Source organism: Miniopterus schreibersii, assembly GCF_964146895.1.
Source record: "Miniopterus schreibersii genome assembly, chromosome: 16".
Taxonomy (NCBI): domain Eukaryota; kingdom Metazoa; phylum Chordata; class Mammalia; order Chiroptera; family Miniopteridae; genus Miniopterus; species Miniopterus schreibersii.
The window spans coordinates 17,647,114-17,661,932 of NC_138116.1; positions in this window are offsets into that span (position 1 = coordinate 17,647,114).

Genomic DNA, 14,819 nt, shown 5'->3' on the forward strand with positions numbered 1-14,819 from the left:
TGCATGATTGAGCCGGGCTTTGTTCAATTCTCAGAGCAATTTGCCAGGAGTGAGAAAGGAGTGCTTAGTAAAGCAAGGTGGTCAGTCCTGGATGATTACTTCTGATTCCAAAACAATTACTATAAAGGTAAAATGGCTTGTGTTGCTGTAAAAAAAAATATGACTCTCTCCAAACAGTGACATGAATTCCCAACCAGGGCCATCAAGGCCACGGCCAAAGGCAGGCCGGGCATAGAGAAGACGTTTCGGCCCTGTCAAACGGAACTGGTTTCAAACAATTAAAACAGGCAGGGGAGGGCTAGATACTAGGAGGGGGTGGGGAGTGACGGGGTGCCCTGGACAGGTACCTAGAGAGGACACTGGGGAGGTGGCGACAACCTGGGTCCGTGTTCCACCGACCCTCCTGAAAGAACAGCCCTAAACAGGGTTTCTCTCCCTACCCACTACTGCCATTGGGGGCTGGATAATTCTTCGTTGTGGGCTGTCCTGTAGGATGCTCAGCACGTCCCTGACCTCTGCCCACTAGATGCCATTGCCAACCCTTCCTTTCCCCAGTTGTGACAACCCAAGCTGTCTCCCGGCATCGCTGAAGGTCCCCAGGGCGTAGGGAGCGGGGCAAAATTACTCCTGCTTGAGAACTGCTGGACTAAAGGTAAAGGGGCATGGAGAAGAGGCACCACCAGGCCCTGGACCGGCACGTCTCCAAGAGAGAACTGCTCTGGACTGGCCTCGCCCAGAGAGCAAAGGGGGTGTACCCAGAGGCTGCTGTCACTGGGCACCGAGGGAGCGAGTGGCCCGAGTCCCTGGACCTGCTGCCCGGTGGCTGGCATCACAGCAGTGTGCCCTGCAGAGGACAGCCAGCACTGGGGACGGAAGCCAAGAGACATCAGGGAGCCTCCCCCCCAAGCCGAGGCAACCACCTGGGCAGCCTCCGCCCTGCCCTGCCGGCTCCGCTGCTGTCTGAGGGGAGCTGGCTCCAACTGGAGGCGTCCTGCAAGCCTCGGGGGGAGGCCGCAGAAGGGGGTTAAGGCCTCTGCCTCAGGGTTCCTCCAGCGGCCACCAACTGGCGCCGTTGCCATACAAGGTTCCCAGTCCGTGCCCCGCAGTTTATGGGCAGCCTCCCGTCGGGAGCCGCCAGCCTGGACGGCAGCGGGGTGAGTGCCCTGCTTGGAGCTGGATGCCCCGGGGCAGCCCTCACTCCAGGGGCCCAGGTTTCCCTCCACCAGAAAATGAAGACAACGGCACCGGTTGTTTGGAAGCCTGAAGGGGCTGGCGTTTATGGAAGCACTTTGCAAACGCAGAGCACCGGGCAGGTGTCGGTGTGCGTGTTAGCCAGAGAAGAGCCGTGAAGTTGCCAAGCAAGTCGACTTTAACCGGCTGGAAGCACTTGCCGCGCTGACGTCTGCGGAGGAGAGGACAGGGAAGGAGTTCCTGCCTCGAATAAGTGACAAAGAGCGGCTAAGATGGCAAAAGGGCTAGGACAGTGTTTTTAAGATTTTGAGAGCGGGTATTAAAACCCCTCAAACTCTTAGGTACCTTGAGAACAAAACAGCACTGCTCTTCAAAGTGGCCCTTCCTGTCTCTTTCCCCCCACTCGCCTCACTTCCATTGCTGCTCGGGCCCCTCAAGTGCACTTAATTGTCATTGCCAGCCCCATCCAGAGCGCCTGCAAAGCATTTAACCACCATGGCACCATGCCAGCCACTGTACGCAGGAAATTACTTACCGTTGGTGTGAGAGGGAGAGAGGGAGAGAGGGAGAGAGGGAGGGAGGGAGGGAGGGAGGGAAGGAGGGAGGGAGGGAGGGAGGGAGGGAGGGAGGGAGGGAGGGAGGGAGGGAGGGGGGGGGAGGTGAACAGAAGGGGAAACCGGCCTGAGCTCTCTGGGGCTTTACACCTGAGGCTGGACATACAAACCTGGAAACGGAGAGGGAACTAACATTGACTGTGGACCTGGATGCACCTGTGTGTCGCATGGCCCGTGGCCTCTAACCCTTGCGGCATTCCTAAGGATGGCGCGGCTCTCCCCAAAGCGTGCCCCGTGCATTGCAAGCCCTTTCCTTGATTCATTAATTCAACCAATGATGACTGTGTTTCCTCCGTGTGCCAGACACTGGTCTCTGTAATAATAAACTCAAATATTGCCCAGGCTGGTGTGGCTCAGTTTGTTGAGCACTGTCCCATGCACCAAAAGGTCACCAGTTCGACTGCCGATCAGGGCACGAGTCTGAGTTGTGGGCTCAGTCCCCAGTAGGGGATGTGCAGGAAGCGGCGATTGGTATTTCTCACATCAATATTTCTCTCTCTCCCCCTCTCCCTTCCTCTCATTCTAAAATCAATAAAAACGTACTTGTAGAAAAGCAAATATTTACACAGTGCCTGCCGTTTGCCAGACACTTTTTTCTATATGTTAACTCTTTTAATCACAACTTTATAAGGAAGATATTATCATTGTCGCCCCAGCTTTACAGCTGAGAAGACTAAGGCACAGTGTAAGTTATTGCCCGAAATCACAACTCATGGGACAGACTGACTCTCAGGTGGCCCTGACAGCTCCTGACATTCTTGCCCCTTCGCAGTCTCTCCCCTCAAGGGTGGGCTGGCCAAGTGACCACTTCTAAGCAGGAGAATACGGCAAAGATGACAGGCGGTCATTTCTGTGACTAGGCTACGTGAGATCGCGGTTTCCGACTTGCTGGCAGGCTGGCTCCGTGCTGGATTTGAGGAAGCAGGCTGCCCACGCTGGAGAGGCCCACACAGCAAAACACAGCGCAGCCTCCAGCCGACTTTCCTACAAGCCTTGCTTTGCCTGGTCCAGCGGGTCCCGAGGTCCTGAAAGTGCTGCCCAGAAGTGACCTGGAGATCTGCTGCCCTCCTAGGCTCGGTGGCCGTCTAGAATCACTTCCTATTTGAGGGAGCTTGGCCTTATCCCACCTAATTAGCTCCCCTCTTCCACAGACTAAAGAAAATGAGGGAAAGGAGGGAGGAGCATTGCCCGGTGGCTACAGGGGTCCGTGCTGGAGGCCGGGCCTACATTATAGTGTTTAATCTTCTTAACAACCTTATGAGGGGTGACTCTCCCTCCCTCCCCCAGATGAGAAAACCGAGGTTCACAAAGATAAGGCATCTGCTCAAGGTAAGTACATAGAATTTGGATAGAAACCCTCTCGCCTCTCTCTGCCTTTTACCTAAAGGTGATGAAAAATAAATGGATTTTTGGGAGCTCTCAGAGAACTAGCAACAAGACGTCTCCCTCTCCAGCAGGGGAAACCCTCAGCCCTGCCCACATTCCAGAAAACCTTGGCGGGTGCTAAGAACACCTCTAGAAAGGGAACGTTTTGCCTCATCTGTGGACAAATGTAGAAAAACACCCTTGGGGTTAGCCTAGGATATGAGTTTCAGGTTTCCTTTTAATAGCCATTTTTATAAATAAAACAAAAGGAGCTCCACTTCCTGAGGCAACAGAGAGGGAATTTTGTAACCAGGACAACAGGGAAGCCTCGTGGCTCAGACTGAGAGCTGAGTGCACCCGCGGCAAAGGCTCTGCCCTGTACAAGTCACGTTGTTGGCGCCACAAACAGCCCTTTGGACAGACAAGGGGTGAAAGCAGCCGTCTCAGTTAATATTCTGCAGGGCCACTCCTGGGCTCACATTTCCTTCTGTGTGTGTGCGTGTGTGTGTTGTAAGGCTCAATCACCCCTAGATGGGCAAATAACTATAAATCACTTCATCAATTCACAAAAGAACTTGGAAGGGAAATTTGCATGTGATGAATTCACCACCACCACCCCCTCAACTCTGCACCAGGTATGTTAGCTTGTGTGAGGCTCAACCTAAGAGCTGGACTCTCCCCTACCTGCCTTCACCTGATACGGAGGAGGGAAGGGAGGCTGTGAGAGTGCAAGCTTCCTGTGCAGGACCACACAGCACGTCCGTGGCCAAGCCAGGATCTCACCTTTGCTGCAAAACTTACACTCACCCTCTGCACCATGCTGCTCCCTAAAGGAGACACGAAGGAAAGGAGAGGGAACCAACTCATGGGTCCCAACCGCAGGCAGGGTGTCTGTGCCGGCCACTTGACACATTCGATGCTTACAGTGGCCCTGCAAGGCAGATATTATTATATTCACTTCGCAGACGAGACTAAGAGAGATTGTGCCCTGGCCGGGTGGCTCAGTTGGGTGGAGCATCGCCCCACAGCGTCGTCTCGCAGGTTCAATTCCCAGTCAGGCCACATACCTGGGCTGCAGGTTTGATCCCCAGTTGGGGTGCGTGTGGGAGGTCATATTTCTCTCTCAAGATGTTTCCTTCTCTCCCTCCCTTTCCCTCTCTCTAAAAATCAATAAAAACATATCCTCAGGTGAGGATTTTTTTTTTTTAATTTTTAAATAAAAGAAATGAGAAATTGCTGTGAGATTGGGGGTGATCTGAACCTGACTGTGTCTGACTCCGAATCCTGGCATCTCTGCACCACACCACCAATACTCACTGATACACTCTGGCCCTCTTTCCCCCCATCCCCCTCTCTGCCCTCCACCCATCCACACTCCCCCCACACACACACACTCCCTGTTCCTGGCATGGGGACAGGAGCTGGACTGGTCATTTGGGCATCAACACACAGAGTGGGGGTGGGGAGTGAGTGTTTGTCTCCGCCATCGGTGGTGAGAAATGATGGATTCCTGGCTATAGGTAAAAATGGTTTTTTTTACAGAGTGGTACATACGCACTGGAGGGAAAAGGGGTTGGGACTAAGGAAAAGGCATGTCTTAGTTGCCTCTGGCTTAGTAATTGTGGTCACTTAGCCTCCGTGGTCCCATCTGTAAAGTGTGGTCAACTCAACCAACCATCCCTGAAGGCAACTAGCCCTGGATGGAGATGCACAAGTTGGGAAAGAAGTGGTTTCTAGGGAGAGCGGCGCAGTGAGGCAAGTCCTTGGGGTCCAAAGCCAAAACCATCAAGCACCAAGTGGCCAAAGGAAGTTCACATTGGACTGTACAAGCTCATCTAATACACTTGCCTTTCCTACTTCACTTTCCCTCCTCTCTGTTCTCAAAGATCCACGGACGGTGCATTATAATTTCTAGCCTGTTTATTTTTGCTTAGATAGGAACCAATTTGCTTTAATTTTTGGCAGATTACACTCTGTGATTCCCAGTTTCGGTTCTCTACATCTATTTAGGGAAGCGTCTTTAGAATGATGAAACATGTTTCCAAGTAAGTGTTTCCAAAACGAGTCTTCATCTTCCTGCAGGAGGCGAGAGGCCTCAGCCTAGCTGAGTCCCGGCCTGTCTTCCCTGGGATACCTGCACAGCAGGCTGCCTTGAGTCGTGACTCCTTGTCACAGAGGCCATCCACTTGTTTGTTAATTCCCTCATTCGCTAAAATGTATGTGTTATTTAGTTATTTATTTAACAATCACCAAGTCACAGACTGTGTTGGTTGCTTGGGAAACACGGTCACAGAGGAGCAAAAAATAGATGCTGTCCTTCTTGTAGAATGCAAAGTCTAATGGAAGAGAGAGAAATTAATGACATGCAAAAAATATAGATAAAAAACCAAGATAAGGAACAGTCCTTGATGCTTTAATAGCACAAGGACCTGACCTGGTTGAAGAAAATGATGTTTGATATGAGATCTAAAGGTGGGGTTGGAGTGGGGGCTCCAGGACAGTTAGATTTGCATTTCAAGGAGGCCCCTGGATAAGTGTAGAGAACAGGATGCTGAGGACAAGAGGGCTTTCTTAAATGAAAAGGAGCCCTATTGCTCCTCTCTGGTGGTTTTCCATCAGATCAGAGAATTTGTCACCACGGAGAAGTCAAACATGCTTGGACTGGAGAGTGAGACAACTCGCTCACGCGTGTTCTTTCAACAGCATGTTGTGATAAAACCGGTGACCTGGTAAGAGCCTACAATGGGTAGTCTTCTTTTCTTTTTTTCCTTTGCTTTTCCTTTTACCTGAAATGGAAAACACGATCTATACCACCCGCAATGATAGATGAGCCACAAACCCCGAGCTGAGCAACTTTGGGGAGACTAAATATTTTTGGTAATAATCGCACACACGCAACCACCAGGGGACAAAGAAATCAGCAAACTCTTCCAGCTACGTTCACAACCCCACCCCTGGCATTCAGTTGAAAATGTGAAGTACCTTCCAGGCAAACCACTGGAGTGGCAGGACAATCTCTACAGTAATATTTAATGGCTCGGATAAACCCTAAAACCCTCGAGGGGCCGTTCCTGGCTGGAGAGGAAACAGTGTTTTATGTTTCTGAAATTGTGAGCTCTTGATTATGTCTAACAGCATCAGTTGCCAATAAAGTGTGCACCCATGTCTGATCTCAGTTCATCTCTTTTTCTGTCATTCTGGGTGTCAGGAGATCTGTCTGAAGAGGGTTGGCAAACTTTTTCTGTAAAAGTCCAGAGAGTGAATATTTTAGGTTTTGCTGGTCACTCTTTGTCACGACTACCCACCGCATGGATGAACCTTGCCGCTCCCTGATCCCTCCTGAGACAGACCTGTGTCTCGGTGGCCTCTGAGCAACAGGGAGAACTTCGGTCCATGGGTTTCTGGAGACTGGCACCAGCCAGAATTTTGGCAGGAGGAGGGGCAGCAGGAAGGAGAGAGAATTCACAGACATGAAAGTCAATCGGGCAGATAGATTCCCAAGGGAAATGCCATTCATTCCAGAGGCCACTCTGAGAGTGGAAGGAGCACTGCACTCAGAGTCAGGACACCTGGGGTCCTGACTGCCATTTACCGGATTTGTGACCTCAGATCAAGTCATTTAACATTTCTGAACTCAGCCTTCCCAGGGGTTTAAAAGGGTTAATAGCACCTGCCCTGCCCACCTTCCAAGGCTGCAGTGGGACTAGATGAGAAAATAATAACAGGTGGCTTCTATTGAATGCTTGCTATGTGCCAGGAATGGGCCACGTGCTTTATATGCTGTAGTGCCCCTTACTTCTCCAGCAGCCCTCTGGAGTACCCTCTAAGGTGCCTCTCTTACAGGTGAAGAAACTGAAACTTGGAGAGCACCGATAATTTGTCCAAATCAGGGCTGGCATTGAAAAGCGAGTAGATTGACTCTGGGTTCTGTGCTCTGAACTATGACGCTGTACAACAGAAGATGTACAGTAGGTGCCACCTGGCACCTACACGGCAATGTCTCCACAAGCAAAGCAGAAGGGGCGCTTCAAGGACATCTCCAGGCAAAGACTGAGGGATGCAGGGAGATTCAGGAATATAGGTCCTCCAAACCCTCAAGATAGGACAGGCTGGGAACTAGCAGGAGGGGCCACTGTAATCTCTCCCCAGCCCCACTCCGCTCCCTGATAGTCAGAGATGCTCCTTGGGAGTTTCCAGGAGCAGGAGACAATCCACTTTTTGCAGAGGAGATAAGAGGAGTTGAGAGCACAGCCTCAAGGCCTTCGTCACCCTTCTGGTGATGAGAGACAGCGAGCTCCACCGAGGGTCCCCACAGCGAGCGGAGAGCATGCAGTACTGTAGTAGAAAGAGCTTTAACGTGCAAGTCGGGACACTTGGGTTTGAGTATCAAGACCTGGGTTCCAAGTCTAGCTCTGACATTGACAAGTTGCGTGACCTTGAACAAATCACTCTACTGTCGGGACCAAGTGATCTCTAAGTAGGAAACTTAATTCCTATGGCTCTAACTCCTCTGCCCAGCCCGGGCTGGGGCATGGGGACAGAAGAAGGGACTCAGCACTTGTGAAGTGCCTATTATGTGCAATGTACTGTCAGAGTCTTTTAAAAATAATAATAGTAGTAACATATGTCAAGAGTTTCGTCTGTGCTGGACCTGGTGCTAAAGTGCCCTATACATATTATGGTAAGAAAAGTTACCCAAAACTTGGAAATAAGACAAAATGATTTCTCGATGCCCTTTCAGGTCACGTTAGAGGACTGCCAGAGAAGAGTCACTGACTGGATCATTCTCGCCCAACTGAGAGGGGGGAGGGGCTGGGTGGGGCAGAGCCACCAAAGAGAAGAGGGAGGTCCCCTGGGGACCCAGGGGCTTCAGAGAGGACCCCGAGTTCCCAATAAAGAGAAGCACTCAGGGATGCCAGGGCGTTTTCACAGTAGGGTGGGGAATTCCATACAGCAGGGCCGAGGGCAGGCGTCCGGGAGAAACGGCGAGGTGGCAGGAGGGACTGGGATGAGATGCTTCTCCTTGTAACTGCTGCTCACTCTTCTGAACTCAGCTGAAGCGTGGCTTCCTCAGGGAGCCTCCAGGACACTTGGACCAGGTCAGGTTTCCCTGCTCCATGTTCCCAAAGCTCTCTGCCCATCCCCTTCGTCACACTTGGTGCACTGTCTTTAATGTGTGACTTTCCCTCCCTGAGGGGGGACTGTATCCATTCATGAGTGCTGGGGATCGACATACACAGGCGCTCGACTGACATTCATCGGGTGGATGGGATGAAATGGGTGATGGGTGGGTAAGGGAGGGAGGGATGGATGGATGGATGGATGGATGGATGGATGGATGGATGGATGGATGGATGGATGGGTGGGTGGATGGATGGATGGATGGATGGATGGATGGATGGATGGATGGATGGATGGATGGATGGATGGATGGATGGATGGATGGGTAGATGGATGGATGGATGGATGGATGGATGGATGGATGGATGGATGGATGGATTTGAAAATCCAGATGAGGGAAACAGGAGGATGTCACATTTGAGGAAGCAAGCAAGAGTTTGAGAGAGAACAGAGGCATATAAAAATAACAGTATATCATCTTTACTGGAATTTCTGGGAATTCGATTTTATTTTTACTACACCAAGCTCATATACGCTTTCTGAAAGGAAATTGGGACCTACCATGAGGGAATCTTATCACCGCTTAGCTGTCAATGAGAAAATGCATTTGCTGGCTGCTGGCTGACTCAAAGTTTCACAGTTTATTTTCAACTCATCATCTATTTTAAAAAGCTACTCACTCGAGTTTTGCCTCTGGCTACATACAGTGCATCTTTTCTTATGCCTCAGCATTCCCTCTTAAGCTCCTTTACAATTTAACCTCCAGAATAGTCCCAATTCCAAATATTCTGACCTGCTGTCTGTATAAATCATCAAAACACGTCAGAAGCCTGTCAGTCTACATCCATGTTGCGCCTCCAAGACAGCTGCTCACACCTTTAGGCAACCCATGTGTCTTAACGTGGGGTTCAGGAAAGCTGCTCTTGGCCATTGTTACCCCAGATTCACCCCTTGTATTCTCTGTTATCAAGTCAGATTTTTTACGCTTATAAAATTATTCATCTCATATATGGAGCAAGCTTTAAACTAGGTGCTGGAGATACAAAACTGAGTCAGGTCCTAGCAAGAGAAGAGTGTTAACAAACACTGTCAATATTTGAAGGGGGGCTGCTTTCCCAGGGAAACAAGCATTAACTTCTCTCATGGAAAATGTGAATCATATATCTTCTGTTGTCTGTTTTTCAATGGAAAGAGTGAAAATCAGAGTATAACCAACTGAACAATAATAGATATCATTTTTCACTCATTAGGTTACAAACAGTAGTATCTAGTGGTGAAATTTTGTCACTGCTTAGCTGTTATAGACTCTTTGGAGGACAATTTTTATCAAATATTGTAATCGAATTTTTCAACGTGTTTATACAGCAATTCTACTTTCAGGTATCTCCCCTGGAGAAAATACACATGTACAAAGAGACCTGTATAAGAAAGTTAATGGCTGCATTCTTTCTAATAGTAACAGACAGGAAACCACCAGATACTATGCAATCGTTACAAAGAAGGAGATAAATCGTATGTACTGCCATAACCACTGGATAAGTAAAATTAAGTGAAAATACTGAGTTGGAGAATAATACAATTTCAGCCCATTGCTGCTAAAAAATAAGACAAAAAACTTTTTTCGTTCCTGCATGTACCTGTGGTAAGCACAGTTGTTTTTTCCCCAACAGCCATTCCCCACTCCCCCTTCCTCCTTGCCAACAGAATGCCTAGAATTTTTTTGAGCAACAGCCGTATAGCTATGTGCTCAGGGCCAGCAGGCCCCTGGGATGAAGCGTAATTGGTTTTACAGGAAATCGGTTCCCTTTGCCAAGGAAACATGAGGGCAAGTCTGCAGAGTGACTTCTAGGACAGACTTTCTCCTTTGATCAAAAGGAGAAGCCTTGCCAGGAAAGAAGCTGTGTCCTCCCTGTTCCCTTCCTTCCATGAGGAATGCTCTCATGTCGTGTGAGGATGTGGGACTTGTGGTGCAGCAGCCATTTTGCAGCCATGAGACACTTGGCAAAGAGAACCACAGACTCACCGACCAGAGATGGGGCATCGTTGAGCCACCAGATGGATTCTGAAGCCAGTCAGCCACTTCTAGACTTCTTAAACAATAAATGTCCTTGTGATTTAAGCCACAATTTTTCAGGTTCTGTTTCTTGCATCTAAACACATACTTGACTCAACAACAATAAAAATAAACCTTCTAGCAAGATATACATCAAACTGTCGATAGAGGTTCCCATGGGGAGGGAGGGAAAAGAGGACTTCCACTTTCTAAAAAAACACATTTTTCCAAAAAATATATTTGAGTATTGCTAAGGCCAAAAATTGGGGGTGGGGAGGATATACAGCTCAGCTTTAGTAACCATGTATGACCTATGTATTTAGGTTCTAATTTCCCCTCTTTCCCCAGGCCCTGGTTCATGTATCTTTTCTCTTTTTTTGGGTGGGGGGGAAGCCACTTCAATCTTACAAGGAAAAACTGTATAAACAAACAAATGCAACATAGAATATAAATCCATAATAGAAGTCCATCCCTGTCCTGCTAGATGTGCAGAGTTTAAAAGGCAGAAAAAGAAAAGGCAAGAAGGAAGCATCAGGGGCAGGAGTGAGGTGGGAGGGGGTCAATGGGGGGAAAAGGGGAGATATCTGTAATACTTTTAACAATAATTTTCTTTTAAATATGTTTTTATTGATTTCAGAGAGAGGAAGGGAGAGGGAGAGAGAGAAACATCAATGATGAGAGAGTCATTGATCGGCTGCCTCCTGCACGCCCCCCCCCCCCGCCCCCACTGGGGATCGAGCCCGCAACCCAGGCATGTGTCCTGACCAGGATTCCAACTGTGACCTCCTAGTTCATGGATCGATGCTCAACCACTGAGCCACATCAGCTGGGCAATAAAGATAAGTTATAAAAACAGGTTATACTAATTAAAAAAAAAAGGAAGCATCATAAAAACAAAGGCATGGGGAAGAAAAACAACTGGCTTATTCAGGGAAATTTCACACAGCTCAAGATTTTTGGAGCATAAGGTGAGAAAGCTGAAGAGATGGGAAGAGGCAGAAATAATGGGCCTCTCTACCAAGGGAAGGAGCCTGAATATCATCTTGTACCTGGCCGTGGTCACGGTGATGACAATGACAGCGGCTAACATTCACCGAGAGCTTGCTCTGGGCCAGGTGCTGTTCTGAACCTGATAACTAGTCCTACAAGGCAGGTCTATTTTTATGCTCTCTCCATAAATGGGGAAACCGAAGAGTTTGGGAGAGATGAACTGCGGAAGGGTTTTAAGCAAGAGTAGCATGTTGAGATTTGTATTTTTAAAGCACATCTCTATTCATACTCAAATATTTATAGATCAAATGATAAAATAACCAGTTTGTAGGTAGGAATATAGACAGACTCCCAGGAGCTGATTGTTGCTGAAACTGGTGATGCACTCACAGGAGTTTATCAGAGCAGTCTCTCTTCTTTTGTATGTTTGAAGTTTCCCATGATAAATTGTTTTTTTTTTTAATCTCTAGCTGTTAATATGCAGATCCAGTGGAAAACGTGAAATAGGAAATAACAAGACCAGTTAGGGAATGAGCATGTGAGAGCTGATAAAAGATGGGGAAATGGCAGGATAGGAAAAAAAAAAAAGACTTTTTGAGAAAAAAATTGCTTGTAATTAGTCTTTGTGGTGGAGGTTAGGGGTAGAAAATAATCTCAGGTTTAAAGTCAGTCTTAGGTACCTAGATTACGTGAACTAGGCCAATGGAGGAGCTGTTCACATTATAGGGAATATAGATATGAGTTTGAGAAAGTGGAAAGGGCGTGGGAAACAGTTTTGGATGTGCTGAGTCTGGTATGGCAATAGGTTAGGCCTCCAAATCTGTGGCCCTTTCATAGAAAACCCTTGAGTATATACCCCCAATATAAACATGTTTGTTTATAAATTATCCACATGATCTATATAGTATAAATACATTATAAAACAAAATTACTTTTGCACAGCATACAAATTCTATTTCCTTTCCACACTCTAGTGGGCTGTATCATACCATTAAGAGTATGCACACCCTGCATTATTTGCAATAGCCAAGGTACGGCAGCAACCCAAGTGTCCATCAACAGATGAGTGAATAAAAGAGCTGTGGTACATACATACAATGGAATACTGCTTGGCCATAAAAAAGAATGAAATCTTACCATTTTTGACAGCATGGATGGACCCAGAGGGTATTAAGCTAAGTGAAATAAGTCAATCAGAGAAAGACAAATACCATATGATTTCACATATATGCAGAATCTAAAGAACAAAATAAACAAAATTGAAACAGACTCAGAAACAGGCTGCCAGAGGGAAGGGGGTTTGAGGGACTGGGTGAAAAAGGCGAAGTACAAATGTTAGAAAATAGTCACAGGATGTAAAGTACAGCATAGGGAATTTAGTCAATAATATTGTAATAACTATATATGGTGCCAGGTGGGTACTGGAAATATCAGGGGGACACTTTGTAAAGTATATGATTGTCTAACCAGTGTGCGGTACACTGTGATATGGACTGTCAACTGCAATTGAAAAATAAAGGTAAAGAGTATGCAAACCCTACTCTGAGGACCTCTTAACTGCCTAAGGACGATGGCTTGAAGATTGGGGTGTCCAACCTCTCTGACCCTCTATCTGCTTCCCTGTGAAAGGACAGTATTACTCTCCTCAGAAAGGAACAATGGGAATTTCCTGCAATCCTGATGTCGGCACAGTACAGCCCTGGGGGCTCAGAAACACTGTTCCGACCTGAATTCTCCCTTCTCCCCACACCTCTGACGGCAGCCCCCATTTCCTCCAGATAACAGAATAGACGATGCTTTTTGTCTGTGTGTGATGAATTTGGAGATGGATTTAAGTGAGATCCCAAGTAGCTTAGGAGTGGATTGCAGGTGTAAGCAAGCACTTCACTTTCGTGGGCATCTGCTGCCTCCACCCCATTCCCAAGCTCAAGTATAAAACTGCTGGTCACAGTCCCTGCAGCTCGTCGCCTCTTTCTGTGCAGGCTCAGGAAGGGTTATGCATCCTCACCAGCATACACACAGCAAGGCAAGCCTTCTCACCTGTAATTTGCTCAAAGAGATGAAAGTTCCATAGACTAATAATTCTTTAGGGTAATGAGTATTAGTGGGAATGGGAGGAGAGATGAGAGGGATACACCAGACTTCAATTTATCATCTCATCACTCCAAATAAACCTGAGTATAGCCTGTGCAGCTCTGGATGGCAAAATATCACCTCACAGTTCAAGATGGTACCGCCCACCCCCCACCCAGAGATATGAGCTACATTTGTGTTAACAACTACCAACAGAGATTGTTATAACGAGTTGGTGACTGTGGCTCTCATCTCCTTAAAAAGTTAACTTGGCACTGGTTTCAAAGAAAAGCAGTAAAAACCTGACTCAAATTCCCAACTTCCCAAGAGTGAAAAAAAAGACACTAAAAGACAAGATACAGGATTAGGTAGCATCTCTGTCTGTAGAACAAATAGCACATTTATCTGTGTAGGAGATTAGAATTGGGAATTCTTTGTCCCTAGAAGAGTATAAAAACCACCCAGAGATGTTAAGAGTTAAAACTTAAACTCTGCTTCCATCATTTTCTCTAGAATAACTTCCTGTAAATCTTTCACCCTCTGAAAACCATATACAAAATAAGCACATGTAAGGCTTGGTGTCTGTTTCTGAAACAAACAATGGTTTAGCAGAAGCTGAAGACAAGGTGGCAAAAATCTATAAAAAGCCTTCCTTCAGTTACTCCCATAATCCAATGCTGCCCTCTAGCAACTCGAGAGAGAAATAACACTAACAAGCCAACTGGAGTCAGGAATCTGAAATGTTCAGCACTAATATTCACTAATGTTCACTATGGAAGATGTTGCTACAAAAGGACGGGACAGAGGGCCTCCATAATTATACAGCAACAGCCCATCTTAACAGAAAATGTCCTTTCAGAAAGATGCTGGGCTATGTTAACACAATCCACACCTAGAGGGCTGTTCTAAGACATCGCCTACAGACCCAAAAGGGCCTTGAAGACACTGACAATACCCTCTCCATCGACCTGTTTGTTTGAATAGTTAAGTGGGATCTACTACTTAGCTGGGCAGAGCTGGGTTTTGTCCCTGGAAAAATTTCCTCCTCTCACCTGACGTGTCCATGTTTTAGCAGGAGATGGGGTGAAAGCTCTTAGACCTACTTGTTACTTCTCATAACCAATACTTCATAAATACATGGTATAGTGTCAGTTTTTCCTAAGAAATGTAGGGATCAGTCTAAAGCAAAGTTACGCTACGAAGAATTATGGAATCAGTGGCCAACACTGGAACTCAAAGGAAACATTTAAGTAGGGCTAATCACTTTCCAGGAAGGGGAATGGCTAATAGTTAGGACAAATGTGATTAGTAGGACAAGGTTTTCATGTGTGTCCTCTCACATAAACAATCACAACCATTTTAAGTACTAAGCCCAGAAAAGTCTTTTCATTTCCATAATCACTCTTCCAGGA